Source organism: Macrobrachium rosenbergii, chromosome 28, assembly GCF_040412425.1.
Source record: "Macrobrachium rosenbergii isolate ZJJX-2024 chromosome 28, ASM4041242v1, whole genome shotgun sequence".
Classification (NCBI taxonomy): Eukaryota; Metazoa; Arthropoda; class Malacostraca; order Decapoda; family Palaemonidae; genus Macrobrachium; species Macrobrachium rosenbergii.
Window position 1 is genome coordinate 31284683 of NC_089768.1, and position 27912 is coordinate 31312594.

Sequence of the window (27912 nt, forward strand, 5' to 3'; positions counted from 1 at the left end):
AGGATGTTTGAAATTATTGAGAGAATTTCATTGCTGTCTTTCCGTTGACGTCTTGCCATATAAGAATCTCTCATTTCTGAAATCAGACGAGAGAGAGAGAGAGAGAGAGAGAGAGAGAGAGAGAGAGAGAGAGAGAGAGAGAGAGAGAGAGAGAGAGAGAGAGAGAGTCTAAACCGAAGACCAAACAGAGCAGAACATAATAGTGTCTCTAATCTCTTCCATTTTTCAGTCTTGAAGCTCGTGGATTATATTCCTGTTTCCAAATATTAGTTTCGAATTACATATCAGAGAATCATAGTCCTTCTAATGTAGAATTCCGGTTATTTAGTTCACATAACCATACTTACTTATATGCACGTTTTAAGATGCACACACACACACACACACACACACACACACACACACACACACACACACACACACACACATATATATATATATATATATATATATATATATATATATATATATATATATATATATATATATAAAATCCTACTCTTTAACTATGAAGGGGTGGAGCCAGAAAGGGTGAAACCCTCCAGTTGCTCAAAGTCCTTAGGGGTGAGGTTGCTAGCCCAACCCCACGGCCCCTTTTGGCAACCTTTGGCCAATCGCAAAACAGTGAATTTGAAAAAAAAAATCGCTGGTGCTAAACAGGAGTGGATTTCTTCCTCAACAAACGACAGCTTACGGGACCCTTCTCCCTCATCGAGGTACGTTTTCTGCGCTTCTGATGGTACGTAACGTCCTTTGAAGATCGGGACTCACCGTCTCGACCGTTTCTTTAATCCCACTACCTCCAATCTTTGGACGGTCTGGGTACATCTATACATATAAAAATGCAGGAACAACCACAAAGTATAAACAATAATCGTTAAAAAGGAAAAAAAATTATTTCAATATTTTAATATTTATGAAGCAGCAACGTTCACGTGAAAGCATTAAATAAAAGCATATCACTGGAAAGACGAGGAGTCAAAGCTTCCTAGCGTTGGCAATTGCACAAACTTTAAAAATGCCCAACGCAAATGTAGCATGTAACATATCCACGAGACAAGAAGAAAAAAAAATTATTTCATAACAGAAAAAAAAAAGTTACTCCCGAAAAAAAAAGCACACTTAGAAGACGTCCACATGCAGTAGTGCTAGAAGGAAGAAAAGAGAGGTCATACATCTATAATCACTTCTTAAAAGAAAAGGCGAAGAGGGCAGTTAATAGTGACCCAACATCAAGCCAGGCTTAGGGAAAAAAAAAAAAGTTGAAAAGGAACCCGTGAATGAGACAACCCTTGCGGCAAATTATAAAGGGAGGAGGAGGAGGAGGAGGAGGAGGAGGAGGGAGGAGGAGGAGGAGGAGGAGGAGGGGAGGAGGAGGAGGAGGAGGAGGAGGAGGAGGGAGGGGAGGAGGAGGAGGAGGAGGAGGAGGAGGAGGAGGAGGAGGAGGAGGAGGAGGGGGAGGAGGAGGAGGAAGAGGAAGGGAGGAGGAGGAGGAGGAAGGGGAGGAGGAAGTAAGGAAGAAAGGATAAAAGGGTAGAGAATGTCAGGGGAACGATGAATGATTTAGGGTCAGTAAAGGAACGGAATACTTTTAAGGATGGGACGAATAACAGGCCAAGCCTTGAGGCACATCATATGTTTTAGGTTATATCTCTGGATGAGGATAGTTTTGGGCCATACCTCATTTTGCTTTATATCTGGAGTCTTGGGAGCTGCACAGGTAGATCACAAGAGGTACCTGAAACAGAAGTCGAGACACGGCCATGACGGTGGGTTGTTTCAATTTTACAAAAGGGTGCACACAGTTACCTGACTTGTTAAAATGGAATGGTCATAACAATAAGAGTACAATCCATATCATTAGTTACAAAGCCATCAGGCATACAAACATGAGATCATTTCTGATTTTTAACTGTCGTGTTGAATTTGTCTGGTGAATATTGACTACAGTGTGAAAAATGTATTCTGTGTAGGTATTAAAAACAAGGAAAATAATAAAAGATGAAAAACCATGGGGAGCAGAATAAATGATAAAACTAATGATAAAATGATAAAACTAAACCAAAAGAAATACCTGTTTGTAAACAAACAATGGAAATGAGAGGAATATCAGGCTACCAACTGCTTCACAAAGAAAATGATTATGTAACTTATGAGCTAACAAAATAAAAATGATAAAATACGGCGAATAGAATAAAAAAAAATTATACGTTGTTGACATAACATTCAGTGTCAGTACCAAAGCGGGAAGACCTTACATGAGTAAAGAGAAGTAAACATTGCGCAACTTCCACGTTTTGTGAATGTTGGTCCCTGAGGCAAAATGTATCTTTTCAATTTTTCTTTTGAGAAGAAGAAAGCATTTAAGATCCTGTAGCACACATCAATATCATTAACAGGTTACTTTCATTTTAAAAAGGTGTTCAATGTTTACTATAGGCAAAGGAACCCATGATAAAATTCAATAAAAATAGAATGTCCTTCCTTTGTTTTTTTTTTACAAATAGCAAAATATTACGAAAGTTTCAACTCTATCCTTATTTTGAATGCAAAGAGAGTAGTTACACAAAATTGTGCACTACACTGGTACCCAAATAGAAACAATGGTTACACAAGTGCGGGGAAAGCATTACCTGGGGGTAAAAAATAATGGCTGCGGGGAAACCCTAAAAACTGTGGAGAATCCCAAAAAAACTATCATAAAAAATAAACAGAACCAGAAGTACAAAAATAGAAGAAAAGGACAAAAACGACAGAATTGAAGCATTGAACAAAAACGACAGAACACAGAAGAAAGTGACAAAACGAAAAAAAAGTAAAAAATGTTCGTTTTCTCGAGTCGTGCGTTGTGTCCGAGTGTTTCTGGGAAGGACAGTGAAAGGCCTGAGGGTACCAATCACGCCTGTATAGGAGAGCTGTGGGACGAGTGACGATTTGATTGAAAAATGTGTTAAAATGAAAATTGATGGGAAAAAAACAAATATTTCTTAAATTTTAGTTGAAGAAAAGATTCCAGTTTAAAAAAATAATTTTTTCTTATGAAACTGCAACTAATTACCGATGTAAAAAAAATGGAAATGAAATAAATGAGAGAGAGAGAGAGAGAGAGAGAGAGAGAGAGAGAGAGAGAGAGAGAGAGAGAGAGAGAGAGAGAGAGATTCTTAAACTTTCCCTACAGGACTTGTTTGGAAACTTTAACTTTCCTTTTGTGTTTAAAAATAATTTTTTTTCTAAGGATGTCAACTGGAAAACTTGGAATGCCTTTTCACAAAGAAATTTCTTCTCAAAGCAGAAGGCTTCCTTAAGAGAACATTTACTGAATATTGCATTTAACACAATTCATATAAAGAGTAAAAGAATCTGCTTTCTACTGACTTCAAACGCTTTCAAGTCGTTTGCTGATATGAAGCTCGAGAACGATCCACAAATGTATAATCTTTTCTCCGGCTTCTCACTACTCAAAATATCCCAGTTTTCAGACCACAATAGGAAATACCTGTCTGGAATCTTATGGTTCAGTTATTCCTTTCTTCCCTCGTCTCTTCCTGATCTATCTATCTATTCATGATTTCGTTTTATCTTTTCGGAGTCCACCCTTTCTCTCTGATCGTTCCAACAGGCTGGTGAGTTTTCAGTTATATCCGGCAAAATTTTGTTTTCAAACCGAAATTTTGTTTTCCATAAAATAACTCAAACACGGCGTATCCAATAGCCCGATTGCATGAGTAACAACGTCAGTTCGTATAACTTTGCATAAATGCTTAGTGGAAGCATACAAGTAATTTAGACCGTTGTGTAAAAACATGTACACTATACCTCAAGCTTCCCCTAGTATCAAAATGATATACAAGCAAGCATTCCAAGGGGAACACAGGTATTCCTACGTTCAACAATTTCCTACTGTCCTTGAATGTATAACTTTAGGGGCACCTCTGCTAAAACCTACATTCAACAATAGTATTGCAAAAATTATTCGACGGAAAATAACTTATGAGACGACATCCTTCTTTCACATCAAGTAACTAGTTATTGTCCTCCTATTTATCTTTATTTCATTAATTAAAATATACCACTTACGGTACACGGGAAGAAAAAAGGAAAATGAGTATATAAAGGGGAAGCGAGTGAAGATTCAAAGATGAGTGTTGTCAGATGTGTTTATAATGGTAACAATGATTGAATAATAAGTCTACTTCTATGTAATACAATGTAACGTTTCTAAGACCGTCAGATTTCTTGATGACGATGTTTTGGACGCTAAAGCTGAAGCTGATGTTAGTAACAACACTGGTGGCAAAGATACTTGCAATGTCAGTTCACAGCAAAACCAGTCACAACATTCGATTGTGTCAGGTGAACATGGCACGGCTGTCGTGTTAATGACAATAACATAAACAAACTTGCTTGGTTGGTTAGTAAAGCAAAATAAGCAACGAAAAAGGCTGGTGAATCTCATACACAAAGAGAACAAAGACAGGCAAGAAAAACAATACAACGGAAATAATAAACAAACACATGGAAATAATAACACGAGTGCTTTGTGCAGATGATCATCAATGTTACGATTTAGTTAAGACTTAAACAGAGCAAACATTATGCCACGTTCGTCAGGCCTACCAGAAGGACCACCGAATTTGGGCCAGTGAAACACTTACCATACCACCCCTAAAACACCAGTGTTCAAACCATACTCACTTCAAAGGTGGCCTGCAAAGAAGGAGAAGAGAGAATCAGATACATGTTGGAAAATTTGGGTGAGTTAACTAATATTGCTAAAGAACCTAACTTAATACACAACAACAACAACAACAACAACAACAACAACAACAATGATAATAATAATAATAATAATAATTAATATTTTAATCATCATCATTGCCATAATAATAATCATAATAATAATAATAATAATAATAATAATAATAATAATAATAATAATAATAATACATACATACATACAGGTTCACAGCTAATTTACGATATCCTCATTAATAAAAAGCCATGAAAAGAGGCGTTCTATAATGAGAGAGAGAGAGAGAGAGAGAGAGAGAGAGAGAGAGAGAGAGAGAGAGAGAGAGAGAGAGAGAGAGAGAGAGAGGATGGACCACCAAGAAATCTAGTAAAGGAAGGATTACCATAAAATCTATATATATATATATATATATATATATATATATATATATATATATATATATATATATATATATATATATATAGAGAGAGAGAGAGAGAGAGAGAGAGAGAGAGAGAGAGAGAGAGAGATATATATATATATATATATATATATATATATATATATATATATATATATATATATATAGAGAGAGAGAGAGAGAGAGAGAGAGAGAGAGAGAGAGAGAGAGAGAGAGAGAGAGAGAGAGTCTTTCTTTTATTTCGCACAGAATCGCTTAATCGTCCCACACTGCGCTGCGCTGGGTAAAGATGGCGGGCGACTGCTGACGAAGGATTCACATCGCGCGATTTTTCGTTCCACGGCGAGTGCTTCAGGGAGGAGAATAATCTGCAGCTGTAATCGGTTCAGAAATTTACGTTCGATAAAAAGTAGGAAATTACATTTATGCAGATTTCTGTCCGTCATTTCCCTCGAGTGACGGGGAGGAGAATGTGTTCGCCCACGTCACGTCGCGTCACATCAAAGGACAGCAACTGATGTGAAGTCATATTTTAACAAACAAAAGTGAGAAAACTCGTGAGAAAACTCGCAATGTTTTAGACATATTTCATGAGATAAGTGCATCAGCCTTTCATCTAAATATGTTTTTCTTAAATAATTTTCGAATCATAATAAACTTCTTAATGAATCGGGATGAATCACATACGAAAATCAGATACGTATACTGTATATTCTATAATCAACTAACGTTTGTAATTCGGATCATTTACGCACTGAAGCTGAATCGTTAGAAACTAAAAAGATATGGTTACAACACTAGTAAATGGATCTCAACCATATTAACATAAGAGATGACACAGAGAATGAGTTCAGCTGTCGACTGAAAAGAATAGAATATATAAATAAGACCACAGGCCAACCACTACGACCTATGAGGTTATTCAGCACTGTGGACTGGACAGAAACAAATTTTCCACCATGTATAACAAAATGTATGTAAGGACCCCATTTAATCGTAGACTGAGAATTACGAACATAATGAACCCCGTCATCAATGATTCTTCAGCGGTATAATGAAAATTATACACGGCACTAATATCACTTGTACAACGGATTCTTCAGCTGTATAGTGAAAACTATACACGGCACTAATATCACCTTGTATAACGTTAAGTTGAAAATGGACTCGATACTTGTCGAATGAAAAATGACACCAATATCGTGGTCAGGAACAACAGCCAAACCATTTTATTCACTGCATTCTCACAACAGAGATGGCATCACCATGGAGAGGAAATAAAAAAAAGTATTTTAACTCTCGCGGAACCAAACTCGCCAACAACAACAATAAACGCGACGGATAAATGCTAACCTGTGTCTAGTGTTTATCTAAATCCCGGACGTCTCTGATCAGGGCAGTGCAAAACAACAGCCTTTAAAGACGACCGAAGCATCTGCGCTGACCTCAAAATAAACGCATCCGTAACTTACAAGGGGTAAGTAATACATACAAGAGGTGAAAGGTAAATACCATCATTGGGTCTCTGGCAGCAAGGGGAATTTGCCATGACGTAAGAAAGTACATCGTTTCAAAGGTCTCTGATGATGAGGTTACGTTCAAGTCACTGTGATGTTTACAGAGTATCCATGACTATCAGTCCACAAGTATACTCTACTGATTTATTTTCTTAATAGATTCAGTGCAAAAGCCAACGGATACATGCTTTACTCACTTATTCTCATGAATCACCAGCATACAAAATCGCAGGTGTACTCACAATGAAAATGTACTAACGTACTAGGCCAAGCGAGTCCCCTCTCTTGACCTTGATCACGAACACTTGTGCTAAACCTGTCAGCGATACGTTACTTATTCATGTGTCCCATTCAAGATTTCGATACCTACTATAATAACAAAAGCTCCCTGGAATACCCAACTCTTTAACCAACACAGTCTTGACTGAATTACCTAACAAAAGCAACAGAAAAAAAAAATCTCTTTAAATGAAGAAAACAAATTGGGAACACTGAAATGACGAAGGCAGGAGTCAAGTCACCATCAACTCATTCGGTTTTCAGGCCTGATAACTTGGTTGTCATTCATGCAAGTCTCAAGACGCAGTAAGAGATTTTGGCTGTTTACTTGGCAAAGTTTCAGAAACTGAAACTCTTGAAACACTCACGAAGCAAACTGAATTCTATTCAGGGCCAAATTTTCAAATTTTATGTTTCGTTTTCAATATTTTGAAGAGAACCACTTACTAATATTGACTTTTTAAATTGTGCAGCTTAGAAGAATATCTATTCTTTGCTTTTTTTTAAATAGTCTGCATTAACAATCATTTCATTCTTTCCACATCTTGTGTAAGAATGGTCTTATCATGATTTTTGAAAGAGAGGAATTTATTTCTCAATACAAATTTTCCATTACTTGTCATACAAGTGAAGTTGAAACCTAGGTATAAAAAAAATGGATCGAAGTGACAAAAACTCACGTTCACTGTATACCTACTGAGTCACACTCACTCATCCACACACACACACACACACACAAACCCATTATCTATATATATATATATATATATATATATATATATATATATATATATATATATATATATATATATTATAAGTAGATATATAAAAAGACGCGTTTTTCCATTATTTGTTAGGAACTGACACTCTCAACAGGAAATTCACTGAAAATAATTCATTGTAACACTCCCTGTATAAGCTGTCCAATTTTAAATGTGTGATTTCCTTACTTTACTTCTTTAAAAAAAAAAATGCTCACCACAGTGCCATAATCCCGCGAAACGTTTCGAATCAATGCGAAAAAGAAAGAAAGAAAGAAAGAAAAAAACTGCGAGTGTAATATGGACCTATCAAAAACGCATGTTCGAATTTTGAGCGGGACTCGGGAGGATTAGTGACTCACACCTTTCGCCCATTTCAAAAACAACACAACACCACCTGTGAAGGTTACCGAGATTTTTCATTTCTGGATTTTCTTAACCGAGATTGAACTCCGTGTTCCACAACGTTTTTGAACGTTAATTTTTTTTGCCATATGTTCAATTTTAGATTCAATATGGGATCCTGTAATTTTTTTTCTAAGAATTTTGTATTTGGGGTAACGGTTCTGTTAATTAATTCTTCTTCTTTGTTTTCTCTTCGATTTCCTACTTTCCTACTGAAGCATGAATCATCTGAATTGTTCTCTATTCATATTACAAGAGAATAAAAATGAACCAATGAACTTTCATACAAGATTACCAAGCGATGCCGGTATTACATTTTGATGAACATCTAATAATAATAATAATAATAATAATAATAATAATAATAAATAATAATAATAATAATAATAATAACGCTACCACCAACAAAAACAACAATAATAATATCAATAACATCAATAGCAGTAATACCATAATTTTTAAATTTACTGTGAAACAACGTTAAGCTATTCCCGGCACGTTCCTACATCTTCAACCGCTAACACACTTTGCCACAAAGCAATAAAGCTAGTGCAGTATTTCAGTTGACGATGCAGAAAAAAAAAACATTAATTAAAAGAGAAAACTTAAAGTTCTTTCACAGTCCCGTTTATTTTATGATTTGACCTGTTACAAAAGCAAATGTTTTATACGAATTTTACCTTTCTATTTTTTCCCGAAGTGAAGATTTTACTATTTTCAGTGTTAGTATTTAAGCGCACGTGATTAGCTGCTTGAATATGATTTGGTTATGACATTTTTACGAATTTTTATAAATTCATTAATGTTCCAACGCCTGTTTGATTTGGTTACATATCAGGATCCCTTGGCTATAATGTACAAAGCCTTTTATAATTTCTTACTTCGCCTTTCTCAGTACTTGCATGCGTGACCACCAATAAACGTCAGCACTTGTTGGAAATCAGTAAACATATGTGAGAGCGTGAGAAAGAGGCTAAAAAAAGAGAGATAATAAAAATCTATATTTGTAACAGGCATAAGAACTCCAACGTGTGTGCATTTCACTAATCATGCATTCCTCTCAGTTTTTGCCTGTTTAAATTTCTGTGAGAAACGGAAATGAAGAAGAAATAGAAAGTAAACAAAAGCACACGAGATGAACGGTGGCAGAATATTTAACAACAAACATGCACGAAGCGGCAGAGAAGGATTTTAAATAAGGTTAAGAGATCTTGGTCAGCCACAAGACAGACTTTCGAAAATTACGGAAGCACTCAACTCAAGTTTAACGCTGACTAAACTAACAAAGTTCCTTCCAGATACAATACTGCTTGAATGGAGGAGGGGAAAAAATTATTCAAAACCTTCAGTTATATTTTCTCGATCTATTCGGCACACATTATTTAAGAAAAAAGCAAAGCTCATTTTCTAATAATACTACGATTATTTTTTGTCAAAGTTACTTCCAAATTAATTTAATTTGTAAATGACAAAACTCGTTGCGTTACTGAAAACTTGTAAGTTTCTGTACTTGGTAACCGGTTATTTGTTAAGTTTATTAGTGTACAGACAGTCGAAGTTAAAAAAAACTAACTTAATATTATGCATCCCTACCCACTCCCCATTAGAACAATCATAGTGCAAAACTAGGTTATGTGCAAAAAGCAGAAACCTTATGAAGACTATTACGGGTCATCCTAAAAAATCTATAAATAAATAATATACATATATATATGTGTGTATATATATACATACATACATATATATGTAAATATACAGTACATCTACATATAAACATACATATATATATATATATATATATATATACATATATATATATATATATATATATATATATATATATATATATATATATATATATATATATATATACTCACATCTGCAACCAGTAAACCTAAGCTGTCTAATAGAAGTTACCAACTCCACTTAAACAAATGTATTAACAGATACAAGCAAACTCTAATGCAAAAGAATAAAATATCCTTTATGAGAAAATATTCACAATGCGCCATTTCCAGTTTTAAGAAGGGTTGGAGTCAAGGCATCGAGCCTTCCAGTTCTCAAGAAGTCTAGGGATGAGGTTGCTAGCCTCACGCTGGTACTCATAAGCACCAAAGTCGACCGGTAAGTGGCACGCCGGGATCGAACCATGGACCTAGTGAAACGACAGCCAAATACTCCACCACTGAATTGCGACATCCATGAAGAAAATGGTAGAAAAAAAAAACTTTTTCTACCTAGGATACGTCTATCTGCTTTTACCTCCAAAACTTATTTGCATATGACGGTTCAATATACTGAGACGCCATTGTTGAAAGCCAACTTGAAAATAAATGCAAAGGAATGAATAACACTTAATCTGTTTTCCACTTCTTTTTGAATAACATCCTTCAAGTCCTTCCCTCTCCTTCAGTGAGAGGAAAAACTGCTTCGTCATGGCATACTAGAAAAGTCTTTGCCATCTCTCTCTCTCTCTCTCTCTCTCTCTCTCTCTCTCTCTCTCTCTCTCTCTCTCTCAACGGTAAGAAAAGAGCGTTACCAAGGCACACTTGAAAAATCTTTTGCCAAGTGAACTAAAACCGGGTGCTTTTAAATAACGGAAAGAAGAGGAGTTTCCACAGCCATTCCCCTGAGACAATGGCGTTTTAAAATAGTGGAGAAAAAGTGATTTCGTCTTTCCTACTTGTCTTCTCATCGTGAGTCACCCAAATAATTCGAAAATAACTATGAAGAAGAGTTCTGACGAGGTGAGAATTCTCCGAGAACCAACGGCGAGGAAATAAATAAAAACTTTAAAATACAAATGTGAGGGCTTGATTGTTTTAAGACTTCCCTAGTCAGACATTTAGTTTTCGTAAATAAATAAATAAATAAATAAATAAATAAATAAATAAACTGAATACGGATGTTTTTACACAGGTGACCTATTGGCAATGACGATCCATTTCGCCGAAGACACACAAGCAGCCAGTTATTTTGAAGCTGCATTTCGGCGTAAACATAACCTCTGGCTCTTTTTCATTTGCCCCACTTAAATGCCGGTCATATACTCAGCGTTCCTGAATGACATTTCACGGCTACAAAAAAAGCTAACTCGGTCCTCTTTAAAGGCTTTCCGGGGTTAAATATCTTGACATACAGAGCAAATGTTGCTTAGCACGAGGGTCAGCGGGGAGAGAGAGAGAGAGAGAGAGAGAGAGAGAGAGAGAGAGAGAGAGAGAGAGAGAGAGAGAGAGAGAGAGAGAGAGAATGCTTTTAATGCTCTTAACATTATACTTGTTTACAGGCTTGTTGCTACCACAGTGAAACAACACTTTAAATACATACTTACTTACGAGTACATACATACATACATACATACATACATACATACATACATATACATATATATATATATATATATATATATATATATATATATATATATATATATATATATGCACATGTGTATATGCACTAATTCATGGAAACCTTTATTTAGCCATAATATATGAACCACTTCTCAACATGTCCTCCATCTAAGTCAATACACTTCTGAAGGCGGTGTTTCCACCTCGTTAACCCTCCTCCGTAGAACTCCATGTCTTTTGTTGTGCACCATGTAGAAACAGCCGTTTTCGCCTCATTAATGGATTCGAATCGTGTTCCTTTCAAACGTTCTTTATAAGTTTGGGGAACAAAAAGAAGTCTGAAGGGGGCAAGATCAGGACTGTAAAGTGGATGAGGTATTGTTTCCCAACGAAATTCTCGTAGAACATCTCTTGTTACCCTCGAAGGCTACGCCGCGCGCTGGTGCGCTGTCGTGGTGAAAGAGAACTCTGCGGTGCAATTTTTCTGGTCTTTTTTTCAATTTCCTTAAAACATTTTCGTAATATGCCCCCGGCATCGTTCTTTGACCTTATAGAAAATCTATCTGGATTATCCCTTCACAATCCCAAAAATGGTAGCCATCACCTTCTGAGCCGACCTCTCTGCCTTGAATTTGATTGGTCCAGCACAACCCCTCAGAAGCCACTGTTTTGACTGAATCCTGCTCTCTGGGTCATATTGATAAAACCAAGTCTAGCCTCCAGTTATGATTCGTTCCATAAAATCTTTTTTATCAAGTTCAATCTTGCTTAAAAGGCTCATGGAAATGTCAGCCCCTTGAGCAAAGTGATCCTCATGCAACGTTTTTGTACCAGAAGCGTTGCGTGAGGATCACTTTGCTCAAAGAGCTGACATTTCCGTGAGCCTTTTAAGCAAGACTGAACTTGATAAAAAAAAGATTTAATGGAACGAATCATAACTGGAGGCGAGACTTGGTTTTATCAATATGATCCAGAGAGCGTAGCAGAACTTTCCGACTCACCCTCGTGTATAATATATATATATATATATATATATATATATATATATATATATATATATATATATATATATATATATATATATATATATATATATATATATATATATATATTGGATGCTATTAACCACAATGTCTAGAGATGCATCAGCGAAAAACTGGATGTCAACTATCAAAGAAATAGTTTCATCTTCACAAAATAATAAATGCTATCTACTCATACGACTTGACTCCTCTCTTCACCAATAGGTCACAAATATTCGTCAACGTGTCCTTCCTTCCAGAGTCTCAACCTTCAAGCGGATATGCAGTTGTCAGCTAATGCCTTTGGACATTATCCAAATGTTCCATGACAAGCTTCTCCATTTTACTTAAAAAAAAGAAAAGAAGAAAATAGGTTCAGATGTGCTTCTTACAATCAACTGTTCATCAAATTTCTCGTCCGAGTCGTGTGTTTCATTGCCATTAATGGAGTTCTATATGCCACTTTCCTGTTTCTTGTGTGGCCCTAATAGAACAGAATAGAATATAGAATTCTAGCCAAAGGCCAAGCGATGGGACCTATGAGGTCATTCAGCGGTGAAAACGAAACTGATAGTAAAAGGTTTTGAAAGATGTAACAGGAGGAAAACCTAAAAGCAGTGGCACTATGAAACAACTGTTAGAGAGGGTGGAAAGTCAGATGGAAGAAAGAAAATACGAACGGAGGTACAAGAAAAGTAATGAAAAAGGTTGCAGCTAGAGACCAAAGGGACGCAGAAAAGACCTTTAAAGTAATGCCTACAGTGCACCACGTGAGGTGCACTGACGGAACTAACCCCCTTACAGGGCGTTTGGCCCTAAGGAATTTTTATCAACATCCGGAGACTCCTTGCCTAAGAAAACTGTCGAAAATAGACTTAAATGAATAAGAATCTACTGCTCATTAATTGCATTACACCTCGTCATCTTTAATCTAAAGGTTAGTTATTACAGCTTCCCCGAAGCACGTTGTTACAAATGTACTCAGTGTTTTGTGCTTAAACATAAATCTGGCTAATGCAACACGTACGCAAAAAAATTTTTCCTTTTCTCCAGTCTAGTATACTTCAAAACTCCATTTTTTTTAGAATTCTGTTATTTTCCCTTTCCATTAAGTCAGGTTTTCATGTATTCCGTACCAAGACAGTCTATCAGTTAGAAGCCGTGTGCTCCTTAATGCCACCTGTTCTCTGAACAGCATACAGTTTTAAAAGTCTTCTATGCGACACGTAAGGTGGCATAACTTTTGCGAGCACCAGGGACAGTAACGCTTGACGGAGCCGTTCATTCATATGTATTTGTATCAAATGGGCCGAGTACCTCTGATAGTAGATAACTCACCACCAATAAATAATTCATATATACTCGGTTCATTGTTCTTATTCGTGGTGCAATGCTCTGTTGTTCAAGAAAAGCATTGTCCCAAAACAAACCCTGTTCTTATTCTGGGACTTCTTTCATTTTCACGTTGTCATGGCGTTCTCTTATCTTTATTATTCGCATGCTTTAGACCCTGCTTTCAAGAGCAGCTCGACTGTTCCCCGACATCTCTTACTCGGTTTCTAATGATCATAATTATCTTTCTTTCCTTAAAGTATCCCACCTAGATTCAAGCAACTTATCCAGTTTCGTTTTCTACTGAGATGCAAAAAGACCATCAAATCTCGAAGCTCATGAATGCACGCATAAAACTGAAGAGGGACCTGGCCGAGGTGAGCTGTAGATCTCATAAGGAAGCAAATTCTACGAACCTTCCTGGAACCTTACTATCATCTAACGACATCTTCACTTGGGGAGAAATATTCTTATAGTCGAAAACCTCTTCTGCCTCTAAAATACAGAGCGATAGCGGTTACGAATGAGCATGAAAGGGAAGGAACCTCACATACATACGTATGCGCAAGTGAAATGGGAATCATTCTTTTGGGAGGTCTGAATGAATTAGTAAAGAGCCGAGTTTCCCCTTTATCTTTCGCACAAGAGATGTGAGCGGGTTTAAACACGAAGAAAGTCCTAAATTTTCATCATATATGATTTTCGTTTAGACTGAACTCGATGGCGAATGGCTCGAGTTTTGTCAGGAAAAGAGCGCTTATCAAACCTAACCTAGATTTTCAACTTCAAATGCCACATTCACCGTCTAATTCCCTTCCCCCACCCCCCTTAACGTTTGATAAGCAAATCGACAGAATAACAGACGTAATAAAAAAAAAAAAACAATTACACTCACAGCGTTTTAAAATCAACCATTTTCAAAAAAATAAAAATTTTGACCGGATCTATCCGCACGAAAACAGGAAAGCGAAAATATTCGGGGGAAGAAACTAACATTCGAAGACCCAGAGTGCTTTCGCCGTAGTGCCAGGAAGAGCGCCTGAATTATTTATTGATCTGGTGGACTACCTGGCACCCGGATAATTAATGACACAGCGAGAAAAGCACGTCTGGGATTTCCCTTCCCTTTGACGCTGACCTTGGAAACGCCTAGCGGGTGACAAGCATTAATAAGCGCATTGCTTGGATTGTGGAGAGAGAGAGAGAGAGAGAGAGAGAGAGAGAGAGAGAGAGAGAGAGAGAGAGAGAGAGAGCCAAAATCCATATCTGAACGTAAAACCAAACATGCATTCAGCACTGGGCATATGAGCAGTTATGGGAATCTAAGTATAAAATTTTTCATACTAAATTATTTAGGACTAAATTTAATACCTCTTCACTCTTTCCTAGAGTAGATTAGCAAGCATTACACATTTTTCGCCGCAGCTAAGGTAAAGTAAAAGATATCTGCACTTGGAGTTGGTTGCAGCTACGCACGGGACTCAAAGTTCTGGTTTGTTCAATTCCTCACGGCCATTTATGCATTTACCTGTATTTACCTTTATCAATTTACTCTTATCTATTGACGATCATTTAACAGTATTTCTCTTGGACTCCCGTTTTCTCTTCCTCACAAGTGGGTACTCGTTCTGAGGGGGCGTGCTTGGCACGTCAATAGCGTACCGGAATCGTTTCATCTGAATGTTTACCGATTAAATAATAATACTCGTGATAATGAAAGCTCTGCAATCCAGTACCTGAAAGACGATTGCCTTCGGAAGCTCATAAATGCTATATACCAGCAACTTACGACAACAGCAAGCACTGGCCAAGAAGAGTTTTAGAGACGTTGACTCATATGAGGCATATTGTAGGCACCACCAATAGGCCTCATTCGGTCGAAGCAGGACTCTGTCGAAGCTTTTTCGGTCTGAAACGACTCTAGGACATTCCTACATCGAAAACCTATCTTACTATTAACGTGATGAAATTATTATTATTATTATTATTATTATTATTATTTATTATTATTATTGGAAATAATGAAGAATAATCGCGTTCTTTAAAAGATGAGGTTATAATAAGACCCACTCGTTGTTTCTAAGTCTTGTTGTATTCTTAAAAATACACTGAAAGTCCTCAGAACAAGACTTACAGACAAGAAAAGTGTAATACTTGTATTTTAACCTCATCTTTTAACGTTACTGGTCTTAACAGTCTTCATTATTAATAATAACTGCATCACGCTAACTGTTTTCTGTTACTACAAAGAGGATAAGCAGCAATCTAGGATCAAAATACAGCACACAGAGCACTTCGTATCGTACAATATATTGTGACGGACGAACCAAATCCCTAAACAATATGTAACCTTGACTAATCTAACCCGAATGATTACACGGCGAATTCACTGAGCTGATCCAGCTATCGACTCGAATGGACAAACTTAAAGCAGTGAATTCTCTTAATGTTCCCAAACTTTACACTTAAACATCAGCTTTCCCTACTAGGTATTGGCACCCAAAGAGGAGGGTGTGGGTGGGGGTGGGGTGGATTAAAACTGACACGAGGGAGAGACGGAAACGCGAGGACAACAAAGGGAATGAAAAATGACTTCCAGAGAGCAAGAAGCAGATAGAAATGCAAATTTCAGAAGTGAAAGGGGGTAATAAATAATGATCTCGGACAGATAATGTTACGAGTTGAAAATTGATTTTGATTTATATATGAAAGTGGTCAGAATTAAACGAAAGGAAAGATGACAGAATCTAAGTATAGAAAGAGAGAAAATATGCAACAAATGAAGCAATTTGACGACCCCACACTGACAAAGGAAAAAATTTTTGGGGATGTCAATGAAAAATCTCTATCAACAGGGGATATATATATTAAAAAAATATCCACCAAAACACGAAGTCTCCCACGGGAATTCATACGCTATCGCCGGCATAAACCTGGACAAGCAAGCGGGATTGAGCTCTAAGGTTAACATACGTTCCTTGTCTAATACGAAGAGCTAACGAAACTTCCGACTTACTTTAACAGTCGAGAGCAAGCGGCAACGGGTCATGATGAAGCCCGAAAGCCAACGGGCAAAATTGGTGAAAGGCAAATAAGCATTTACAAGAAAAGAATCAACCTGATTTTAAAAGAAAAAAAAAAAACCAGTTCATATAATCACCACCACCACGCGTGTGCTGTGATTCTCTCTCTCTCTCTCTCTCTCTCTCTCTCTCTCTCTCTCTCCTTTGCGTGCAATGATGCAGGATGAAAGCACAGGGAGAGAGAACAGGCTCAGAAGTAAATTCCACCACAGTTCACGGAGCAAATCGCAATGAAAAGGTAACAACGTCTCGAGCGTGGGAACTCAAGTAGCAAGGTCCAGGTGTGGCCAACATATGAATGGGGTGGAATAAAGGCGGCGAGACAGCTCCTCGGAAGGGGTTTTGTCCTGGTGAGGATAGTTTAAAAAGGAAAAAAATGGTGGGGGGATGGAGGGGAGAAGGGAGAAGAATATGTCGAGAAATTAATTCGTGAGATATGCCGGAATGGACGATAAACCAACGGTAAAAAAGGGGAAAATTTAAGGGACTGTTAAAGTGTCTGTGGCAGATACTGGTAATACTCAAGAGTTAACAATAAATGAATTGGAAAAATATGAAAATTAATAGCAGTTAACCAGTGTAAAAAGTGGGAACAGTTATTTATATTTGGAATAAAGTTAAAGGCAACAAAAGTTAAATAGGCGAGTAAGTGATAGTGATTGAAGTAAACAAATGACACAACGATAGGAATTTGTATTAACTTCGAATAAACACACACACACACAACTAATAGCGAAAATGGATATGACTATAATTAAAATAAATATAGCTTACGATTCTCCAATACTCTTACCTTCCTCCCAAACGGAATGACACGCATAAATGAAAAATTAATTGGTCGTCTGGAAAGTGCCGCGTGATAAATGGCTCTCCGACTTAGCTTAATTATGTGAACAACTCAGGAATAAATAAAACCATTATTCATTCATCATTCAGAAATCCACAATTTACGTCGTTCGCTATCAGTCATCCACAAGTAAACTTTACCTAGTGCAACTGCAACTCTCTCCATTCCAACGCACGAAAAGTGACGTGTGAATTAAGCGTTAACGAACAAACGTCCCCTCGGATATACAGTATACTCCTTGCGTTGAAAGAAAGAAAAAAAAAAAACACATCAGAAAGAGTTTCGTGAACGAGGGGGCTTCCCTCGCTCAAGTTTCGTTCAGGGAGTCACCCGATCTAATTTGGAAAACGAAATTCATATTTTGAAGAGCATGTCTTGACGGTGATCGACGTAAATGATATGAGCAAATCATTATACGGTAAATACGAGGCTACTGCAATTAATCAAATTGTAAAAGATAAACTACACTGACGAATATTGGAGCCCCAATAACGCAACAAGACTAATTGTTCACGGGTATATATAAACATGCACACACACAAAATACACTTAACATGATACATGCGCAATATATAATTTTATATATATATACTGTATATGGTATGTATGTGTGTGTGTATGTATGTATGTATGTATGTATATATATATATATATATATATATATATATATATATATATATATATATATATATATATATATATATATATATATATGTTATTCCAGGCAAGGACAGACACGCTTTTTTATCAAATCCAGTTTCACTCAAACCTGACTGGATTTACTCAAACTGGAGGTTAATCGACATTAGAAGGTCGCAACCATGATATAAATGTTATGAGCATTACAATACATATATTGTCTATTTATATACGAGTGTGTAGAGCAATAGTGAGCGTGTTTTATTTCCGAAAGGGAGCAATATTCTCCATCACTTTCGAATAAAAAAGAAAATGATTAATGTCCAGTGACGCCGCATGCAACCGACGTATAGGTGGTGTACCATTCACCCGTTTCATGACACGCAATAAATTAAAGGAAAATGAAATTCCAATTCATATTCTAATAACATGAGCTCCCCCTCTCTCTCTCACTTATTCTGGAAAGATGATCAAAGCTTGGTGCAGGATCGTGCACCTGAGACTGAACCGTGAACAAAGTTGAAGGGAATTTGTTTAAAATACATTCAACTTAAACTTCGATGCGAATGGTTTTACTCGCTCGGTCTTTCTTAAGGAAGGAGAGAGAGAGAGAGAGAGAGAGAGAGAGAGAGAGAGAGAGAGAGAGAGAGAGAGAGAGAGAGAGTCACCTATCAGAAAACTTTGAGTTGAGAGAACGCAAACACTATTTAGCTCCCAACTTCATAAAAAATGTATTTCTCACGCCTTACATCAAAGCAAAACTCATAAATAGGCCATAAGATAAGATTTGTAATAATCCATTAATGAACGATCAGCCTTTCAGAAATGTTATTCAGTTTATACAAACTGAACGATGCATCTGTCCACAATGGTTATTCATGTGCACGCAGGCATTCCATTAACTCCAGTTGGCTATTCAGTTAAGACCTATTGAGGCTGTTTAACGCAACAACGTGATATGTCACGTAACTGAATGGCGGATTACCATGGAATATACTGTAATAGATCTATCCTGGTGGTGTTGGAGAAATGCGTTAGGACTGGGATTTCATGTGCTCTGTTTTGTCTTTGTTATCATGTTTATGTAATTTTCAAATTTGGAATGTAGGGCAGCAGAGCTAGGCTACTTGAAAAAAGACACGTACAGGGTACCCTAATTTTTTAACTTTATTAGAGCTATAAAATTTGTAGGGTACGGAAAGATTACAAAGTCACCTTATATCTAGCATATCTCGTCGTGTTTTTATTCTTTGTTTTCTTAAATTGCATTTTGTCCATGCTATAAAGCGTTTTAGTTCAGGAAACATGGTCATGGTGAATAAAATCTCGCAAGACGGGTTCCCAATTTCGTTGACTTAGTAAAAACAGGATACGATTCGCGTCTGCAATATCTAGTTCGCAACAATAACACTAACCTAAGCTGCAAGCTACAAGCGATCTGGACTACCGGCAAGCAAAAGGATTTCAATTTCATCCATCATAAATATTTCATACGTTTATCCCCCTTACTGGCGTTACAAAACAACAATAGCTTCTAATACAGCGCCTATCCCTACGGCGTAGGCCTAAGACTTTAAAATCAACTCTCCTGATGAAATGACCAAAGTTAGTAGGCAAAGTTCAGGCCTAATGTACCTTAAGATGTAAATATACGGCATCCCTGGGGACGCGGGCTATGTGCTAACATAAATTGGGAGAATAAAGTAAAATGCTATCCTGGGTGCCAGGGCTACCATCACTCAAGCGGAGAGAGAGAGAGAGAGAGAGAGAGAGAGAGAGAGAGAGAGAGAGAGAGAGAGAGAGAGAGAGAGGAAGCAGTTATAAATAATTATTGAAAAAGTTGAAGGGGCAAATAAACTGATGGATAAATACTTGAAATAAGAAATGAACACTCATAAATATGCCTTGAACTAGAGAACATTCCTAAAAGTCATGGTACGCTCCAAAACATGTTCTAAAATACTGATTATGGTCAGACGAAACCAAGCTGCTTATTTGACTGGAAGTAGATAAAATCAGAGCAGAAAAAAGAAATTACTATCTCTCATACAGTAATTTCAATTATAGCGCTAATACCAAGACAATGAATGGCTTTACTAAATATTCAAGTTAGAGGAGGGAACAATTTAGGAAGCAAAATTTATAGGATAATAAGTGTACTAATATTTTACCGATTTTCTTAACTTTCAACAGTTTTTGTATTTAAAATAACTGCCAATACTTACAACAAAGTTACGAGTATTTCGAGAAACTGTGTGGATCTGAATAGGACAGAGATCTGAAAAAAAAAAAGAGAGAGAGAGAGAGAGAGAGAGAGAAGAGAGAGACTTTTACACATAAAAACAAAGAAAGAAAATCTTTTGATAGTAAAAAAAAAAAAAAGTGAACTTCGTTTCACCAGAACTGAATTAAATATGAAAAACATTTTACGTTTCTGACAAAACGAAAGCGTGCGCGAGAGCGTTCGAGAATAAACTGATACGCTTTAGCTGATGGGTTACGCTGTCTACTCTAATGGCTTTGATAAAACGCATTTTATCGACAGCCTCCGTAATCTTTTTATATTTCTTTCCTTATTCTTTCCTCTTCCCCCCCCTCGGCGGAGCTGAAGACTATGAATCCCCACACTTCCAGGAAGTTACATTAATGTTCTTTTGAAGCTAGAACTGAGGAAAAGAATTACATTAGGATTCACATATCGTCCCCTTTTTTTTGGCAGCGTCGAATATTCATTTTTTCAATTTTTGGAGTCATCTGCATCGACGGTGATTTTATCACTGACTTATTTTTTCCACCAAAGTATCAAGTTTGTCTCTCTCACCATCCAGGACGTGTGGTGAGACACACACTTGATGCTTATAGCTGAAACTGGAAGTCAAATGACAAATTCACCGCCGATGCATGTAAGTCAAAACATTTTAAAAATGTATTTTCGATACTTTGCCGGATATGACGGCGAGCACAATGTCCTGAAAACCAGCTGTAAAATGAAGATAAATCTTCCAGTTCAAATTTGTAGTTTTTCAGCATGGAGAAGAATAAACATTTACCTTGAATATCTAAATCCTTTAAAACTATTCCTTCCCTAAAGTTTGTGTCAAAGGAGTCGATTTTCGCAAAAAGCTGAGCAAAGGCCTACTCATAATCAACTTTCGTTCAATGGAAGTCAGATACCGTAGCTGAGACAGACGTCATTGTATTAAGAGTTTCTCGCACCCCTTCTCAAAGTTAATACTTATCTTCCTTGGCCAACTGTTCCGTTTATTTACTTTCATTTACAGATATTTCCCCTCTACGATTTCGCTTGTAAGAGAATCCATGGATTTTGGAAGCCAAAATAATGTTAGTTTGTCGGAAAAATGTTATAATTCTTGACGATCCTATCCTCATTTCCATAAAACTGATTTCAATTTATGATGACACTACTCATTATTAAAACATTTTTGGCGGCGCGTTTTGAAATGCAGATTTTAAATATTATATACGAAAACTTTATCTCTATGATAATATAATCGAATGAAAGCACCTTCTATGTAACGCCTGCTATTTCTAAATAGTTTTGAGAAGGAGGATCGAAGACAGAGTAAATACATTTAAACGCATTATAAACGCATACACAAGCACACACACACACACATATACAGTATGTAAAGAAGGATCCACAGTAATATAAGTGATTAGGAATACGATATGTATTTGTAAAAATATATACAAAACTTATAGCTTTTTTGTCCGTCTTTCAAGTCCACAAAAGGATGGACGAAAGCTATAAGCTTTGTATATATTTTTACATATGCATTTCGTTTTGGTAATCAAGCATACTACTGCGGATCCTCCTTTAATTAAATGCATGCTAGGAATCTTGCAAAAATGGCCAAAAGAGGAAAACTCTCCATGATTAAAGGCTTAGTATGAATGCTGAGTGCAATACACACACACACACACACACACACACACACATATATATATATATATATATATATATATATATATATATATATATATATATATATATATATACATATAATGTAACATCAGTATTATTTTCTAGGCTTAAAGTATCCCCCAATACAATGCAAACATCCTTGCCTGCATACAATTATACAGGCATGTTTATATGCAAATCTTATAGCAGACCAGGCTTCCTTGTAATAACCGTGTGTTATCAAGCAGGGCAAATGCCATTCCCATGATAAAGAGTATTATATGACCTCTCTCTATCTACCTCTCTCTGGTGCTCGTGACAATGCTATCGTTCTCGGCTCACAAACGGGGGAACCACGTTTGATCCCTGGGCCGGGAGAGGAAAGTATGAGCGTGAGTGAGTTACCCTAAAGATGAGTTATGCTTGTGCTGACTTGAGCAGTGAATTTTGGAGAGAGAGAGAGAGAGAGAGAGAGAGAGAGAGAGAGAAGTTAAGAGAGACCTTAGTGTTAGTGTAACCAGACCACTGCGCTGATTAACAGCTCTCCTAGGGCTGGCCCGAAGGATCAGACTTATTTTACGAGGCTAAGAGCCAACTGGTTACCTAGCAACGGGACCTACAGCTTATTGTGGAATCCGAACCACATCATACCGAGAAGTGAATTTCTATCACCAGAAATAAATTCCTCTAATTCTTCATTGGCCGGCCGGAGATTCGAACGCGGGCCCAGCAGTGTGCTAGCCGAGAACTATACCGACCTGTCCAACGAGGAACGAGAGAGAGAGAGAGAGAGAGAGAGAGAGAGAGAGAGAGAGAGAGAGAGAGAGAGAGATGAAAAATAATACCAGACCTAAGTTGCTTGTACTTCATAAAATGTAATGTATATTATCATACACTTACCAACGGGAAGGCCTCCCTGATATAATTCTTGGGTCAACGGGGGGAAAACATAGGAGTATCTCTCGGTATTTCTCTCTCTCTTTTAGATAAAGGCATATCCTTGTAAATACGACCTACTTAAATGAATACTGAGCAGTGTTCTGCAAGGAATGAAGATATCTTCAGGAATTAATCCCTAGGTCATTCTTATTTAGAGTATATCAATACCGACAATATACACGGAATTCTGGAGAGGAATAAAAATAAAAAGAACACGTAGGGTTTCATAAACTATGGCCAATCTGGCTCAAAAAATTTCTAAAAATATCGTGTATAAGGTCATATTCCAACAGACTTCTGATTTATGGCAGGACATCAACTTATCTATGGAGCCATTTTTCATCCCTCACTTGTTCAGCATCTTGGTGTGTGTGTGTGTGTGTGTGTGTGTGTGTGTGTGTGTGTGAGAGAGTGAGAGAGAGAGAGAGAGAGAGAGAGAGAGAGAGAGAGAGAGAGAGAGAGATAAAGGAGAAATCAATTTACAACAGACATCAATCATCACATCCTCTTCCTCCTAGCTCGTGGAAACAAGAAGACTCCTCGTAAACATCACTTTAGATTTTTAATCTTCCTTCTGCTGATGCCCCTAATCTCCTGCGTTCCCCACGGTCCTATCCTAAGCACATATCGCAAGGGAAAGATGAAGAGAAACGACGTGCAGTAAGTGAATGCATCTGATATGTAGTCACTTTCAGATTCTCTCCAACCAACCCAACGTCCATATCACCCCGTCTCGCTGGCTAACCATTTACCCTTATAAACTTTTTTGTTTTCAACATTTTTCCTCTTAGAAACACTTACGCCAAGTTTTCCCTCTTGCGGACACTTGAACTGGTTCTTGCAACTTGTCCCCACCTTCAATTTTCGCGGGAGAAAAATTATCATTCAAAAACATACTTCATTCCAAACACAAATTTCAACTACTTTTCATTTCGGACAAATTTTACTACTACCCACCAGTTCCTTTCTCTCTCTCTCTCTCTCTCTCTCTCTCTCTCTCTCTCTCTCTCTCTCTCTCTCTCTCTCATCAGCATAAACCATGTATGTATGTCTGTTTATACAAACATACATACATATATAAATATATTTATTTATATGTATATGTGTATTAATATATATTATCAAACATACAGAAAAATAATTAGAGTGTATAATATAAATTTTGATAAATTCATGAAGCAAAATTTTCAGCTCCTTTCTACTGGATCCATATGAACAGTCCAGCAACCGCTCTGCGCCAATTTCCGTAGTTTTTATGGTTCCACTTTTTCTTTATCTCGTTCTACTTTTTTCCTACCTAACTGGTGTGAAGTTGCTCGTTAAGTTTTTTAAGAGCAAGAACTTGTATCTTTGTCTTCATCCACTCTTAAATAAAAATAAATACCAAGATCTACGATACAGATAGGCCAGAGGCCAAGCCCTGGGACCTATGAGGTCATTCAGCGCCGAAAGGAAAATTGAGATGGAAGAACTCGAAGTTGCACTTTGAAATAATTGTCAGGAGAGGGTGGAAAAGGACGATGGAAGAAAGAGAATATAAACGGAGGTACAGTAAAAGGGAATGGAAGGGGTTCTAGGGGCAGAAGGGACAGTGCAATGATCCTAAAGCAATGCCTACAGTGCACTGGATGAGATGCACTGACGGCAATATCTCCCCCCCCCCACGGGGAGATCTACGATACAAAACTAAATGTATTTACAATTTAAATAACTACGAAAAACGAAAGCCCGTAAAATAAGAAAATTAAATGGAACCAGTTTGGCAAAGGAAAAGTAACTAACTGCATACTATATTTGAATGACCAGTTTACAAAAACAGAAAAGAAAATTAGGTACAGTAATTTTCCGATAGCAAACTGAACTGTGCATAAATTAACATTTACGGCACAAATCCTCACCAACGAACGAAAAGGTATAAGGAAGAATACTTTATCCCAAGTCATCAGACGTAAGAGAACCTTAGGGATATTCCTAATTCCTTACGGAAAAGTGTGACCAGCCGACCGCAATACAATCTGCCAGGCAAGCTGGATTTTCAAGATGAAATGCAAACAGGCTCAAGTCTTGAGACCCTGGGAATACGCATTCGGCAAAAGTCATGGCAAGGGGTAACGATAAGTATACAGTGATATTCGTTCAGAAGCCATCTTGGATAATATTTAAACATTTCCTGAGTTAAAACAACAGGAAAAATCTTGCTTTTTCATACTACTACTACTACTACTAGAGAGAGAGAGAGAGAGAGAGAGAGAGAGAGAGAGAGAGAGAGAGAGAGAAGAGCTTTCCTTGCCTAAAGGAGAGAGAGAGAGAGAGAGAGAGAGAGAGAGAGAGAGAGAGAGAGAGAGAGAGAGAGAGAAAGTTAAGTATATCTCAGTTTTACCAGGCACTGAGCTGATTAACAGCTCTCCTAGGGCTGGCCTGAAGGATTAGACTTACTTTACTTGGCTAAGAACCAACTGGTTACTTAGCAACGGGACCTACAGCTTATTGTGGAATCCGAACCACATTATAGCAAGAAATGAATTTCTATCATCAGAAATAAATTCCTCTAACTCTTCATCAGCCGGTCGGAGAGTCGAACTCGGGCCTAACGAGTGCTAGGCCAGAACTCTACCGACTCGCCCAACGAAAAGGAGAGAGAGAGAGAGAGAGAGAGAGAGAGAGAGAGAGAGAGAGAGAGAGATCAACAAGCCCGAACTAAACAAAAGAGAAGGAAAACTGTTCCTTTATCAAACGGACACGTAAATATCTCGACCGTTATTCCACCCATTACGACGCGCCCTTCTCTGATTACCTCACGCAGCCAAACGAAGACGCCCAGGCCCTTTGATCTCAACTGACCGGAACTTGAAAGGGCGCCCGGATCATCTCCCCTAAATTCAATTTCGATGGTTGAGTAGATCGTTATGGAACTTCAAGAGAGCTGACCAGAAATGGATGAGAAATTCTAATACGTTGGAAATGGAATATGAAATTTAGGCTAAGGCCAATCTCTGAGACCTAAGAGGTCATTCAGCCCTGAAAGGGAAATTGCGAGTAAAAGTGGGTTTAAAGGTGTAACAGGAGGAAAACCTCGCCGTTGTACTATGAAGCAAATGGGAGGGTGGAAAGTAAGATGGAAGAAAGATAATATCAACGGAGGTGCAGTAAAAGGAATGAAAGGGGCTGCAAAGAACCTTAAAAGTAATGCATACAGTGCACCGCGGGAGGTGCACTCATGGCTCTAACCACTCCCCCGGGGAAGTGTATTATGTCATCTGATTTCTTAGACGTAAAACAATAAATTTCGCAATGCAATAAAAAACTTGTGTTTTTTTAAAACTATTAAAAACTAATACAATGCAAAATGAGCACTGCAAAGAACTTCGGTTTGTTGGAAGCAAGTGTTCATCTGAGTGACTCACAGGAATTATTACAAATCTCATGAGTAGGTCCGTACTCTGAAGTCATAATCAAATCTCATTAAGTCACGGAAGAGCTGCTTCCCTCGTTCCACAACTAATTAAAAGTTATCAAAGACGATAACTTCAAGTTAACGCAAACTTCAAGTTAATGCGATCTCCAATTCTGATCAAACATTATATCCCAGTTCCACAAACGCAAGAAGGTCAAAGTAAACTAATTTGCATTGGGCGCATTCGTTCTGAATAACGAATTTTTCAATGAATTTTCCTTAGGCGGACTTCGTGCGCAGATTAAGATCACAAAAATTCAACACGGAGTAAAAATGATCATATAGTGTTCATATGGTTTTGTAGCATCCCTCAGTCGCCAGCATCAGTTCTTATTTATCAGATTTCATTTCGCTTCCTGTTTGCCTTCCGTACAGTCCTACTTTTTCCTTTTGATACTCTATTTTCTCAACTGCTTGCGACTGGTTTAAACAGCGTCGATATTCTATCACTCTGGAACACCAAATATTTTTATCGGTGGAGGGGAGCCAAAGTTTCAAAAGCCACTAGAGGAGACAATACTGGGGAATCCATCAGCCCTTAAGATGGTACCATTTTCGTGTTAGTCTCGATGACAGCCGTGGCCGAACGCTTCCTCTTCCGATAGTTGGACTCAAGAATAATAGTAACCTCTCTCTCTCTCTCTCTCTCTCTCTCTCTCTCTCTCTCTCTCTCTCTCTCTCTCTCTCTCTCTCTCACACACACACATATCTCAAATTCCAATCGCTTAATTGCATCGCCAATGATCAGCCGATGCATTTCGCTATACTAAGGATCTTTCCCGGAATCTCGCCAATAACCGATGATATTCCGGGAACCTTGGAACGGAGTTCCCTTTCCCCTAAAGACACTCCTTATTTCACCGTCAAATAATAGAATAATCGATGGCTTCCATGGATTGGAGGCAATCTCCGGCGGAACAGATAATTAGCTGTCAATATGATGTGGGTATATCAGTTAGTCGGCTATCGTATCACACCCGGCTCAGTCTGTACTGTATCGACTAAAAAGAAATCTCCCCCACCTCTCTCTCTCTCTCTCTCTCTCTCTCTCTCTCTCACACACACACACACACACACACACACACACACACAAACACACGCGCGCGCGCAAGCGCAGAGGCTCTGACAACTCGGTTATAAAGGACTGAAACTGCCTACCTGTAGATGCCTTTCTCATATCTGGCTTAAGAGGAAACATATTTTTAG

The 27912-nt window shown here is 37.6% G+C and overlaps 1 protein-coding gene across 10 annotated transcripts in view; it reads right to left on the minus strand.

Annotated features, from left to right (window-relative positions):
* LOC136854203 (uncharacterized) overlaps positions 1–27912 on the minus strand; it is a 471644-nt gene that overhangs the window by 69732 nt on the left and 374000 nt on the right. For 3 of the 10 annotated variants that reach the window (XM_067130509.1, XM_067130517.1, XM_067130514.1), the window contains 2 exons: positions 4696–4707; positions 1681–1738 (listed from right to left, as the gene is read on the minus strand). The exons of 3 other annotated variants lie outside the window; for them this stretch is intronic. The gene's annotated coding sequence lies outside the window, so the exon portion shown is untranslated. The remainder of the gene's footprint in view (positions 1–1680; positions 1739–4695; positions 4708–27912) is intronic. 4 more of the 10 variants (XM_067130510.1, XM_067130516.1, XM_067130512.1 and 1 more) reach the window with 2 other exon arrangements.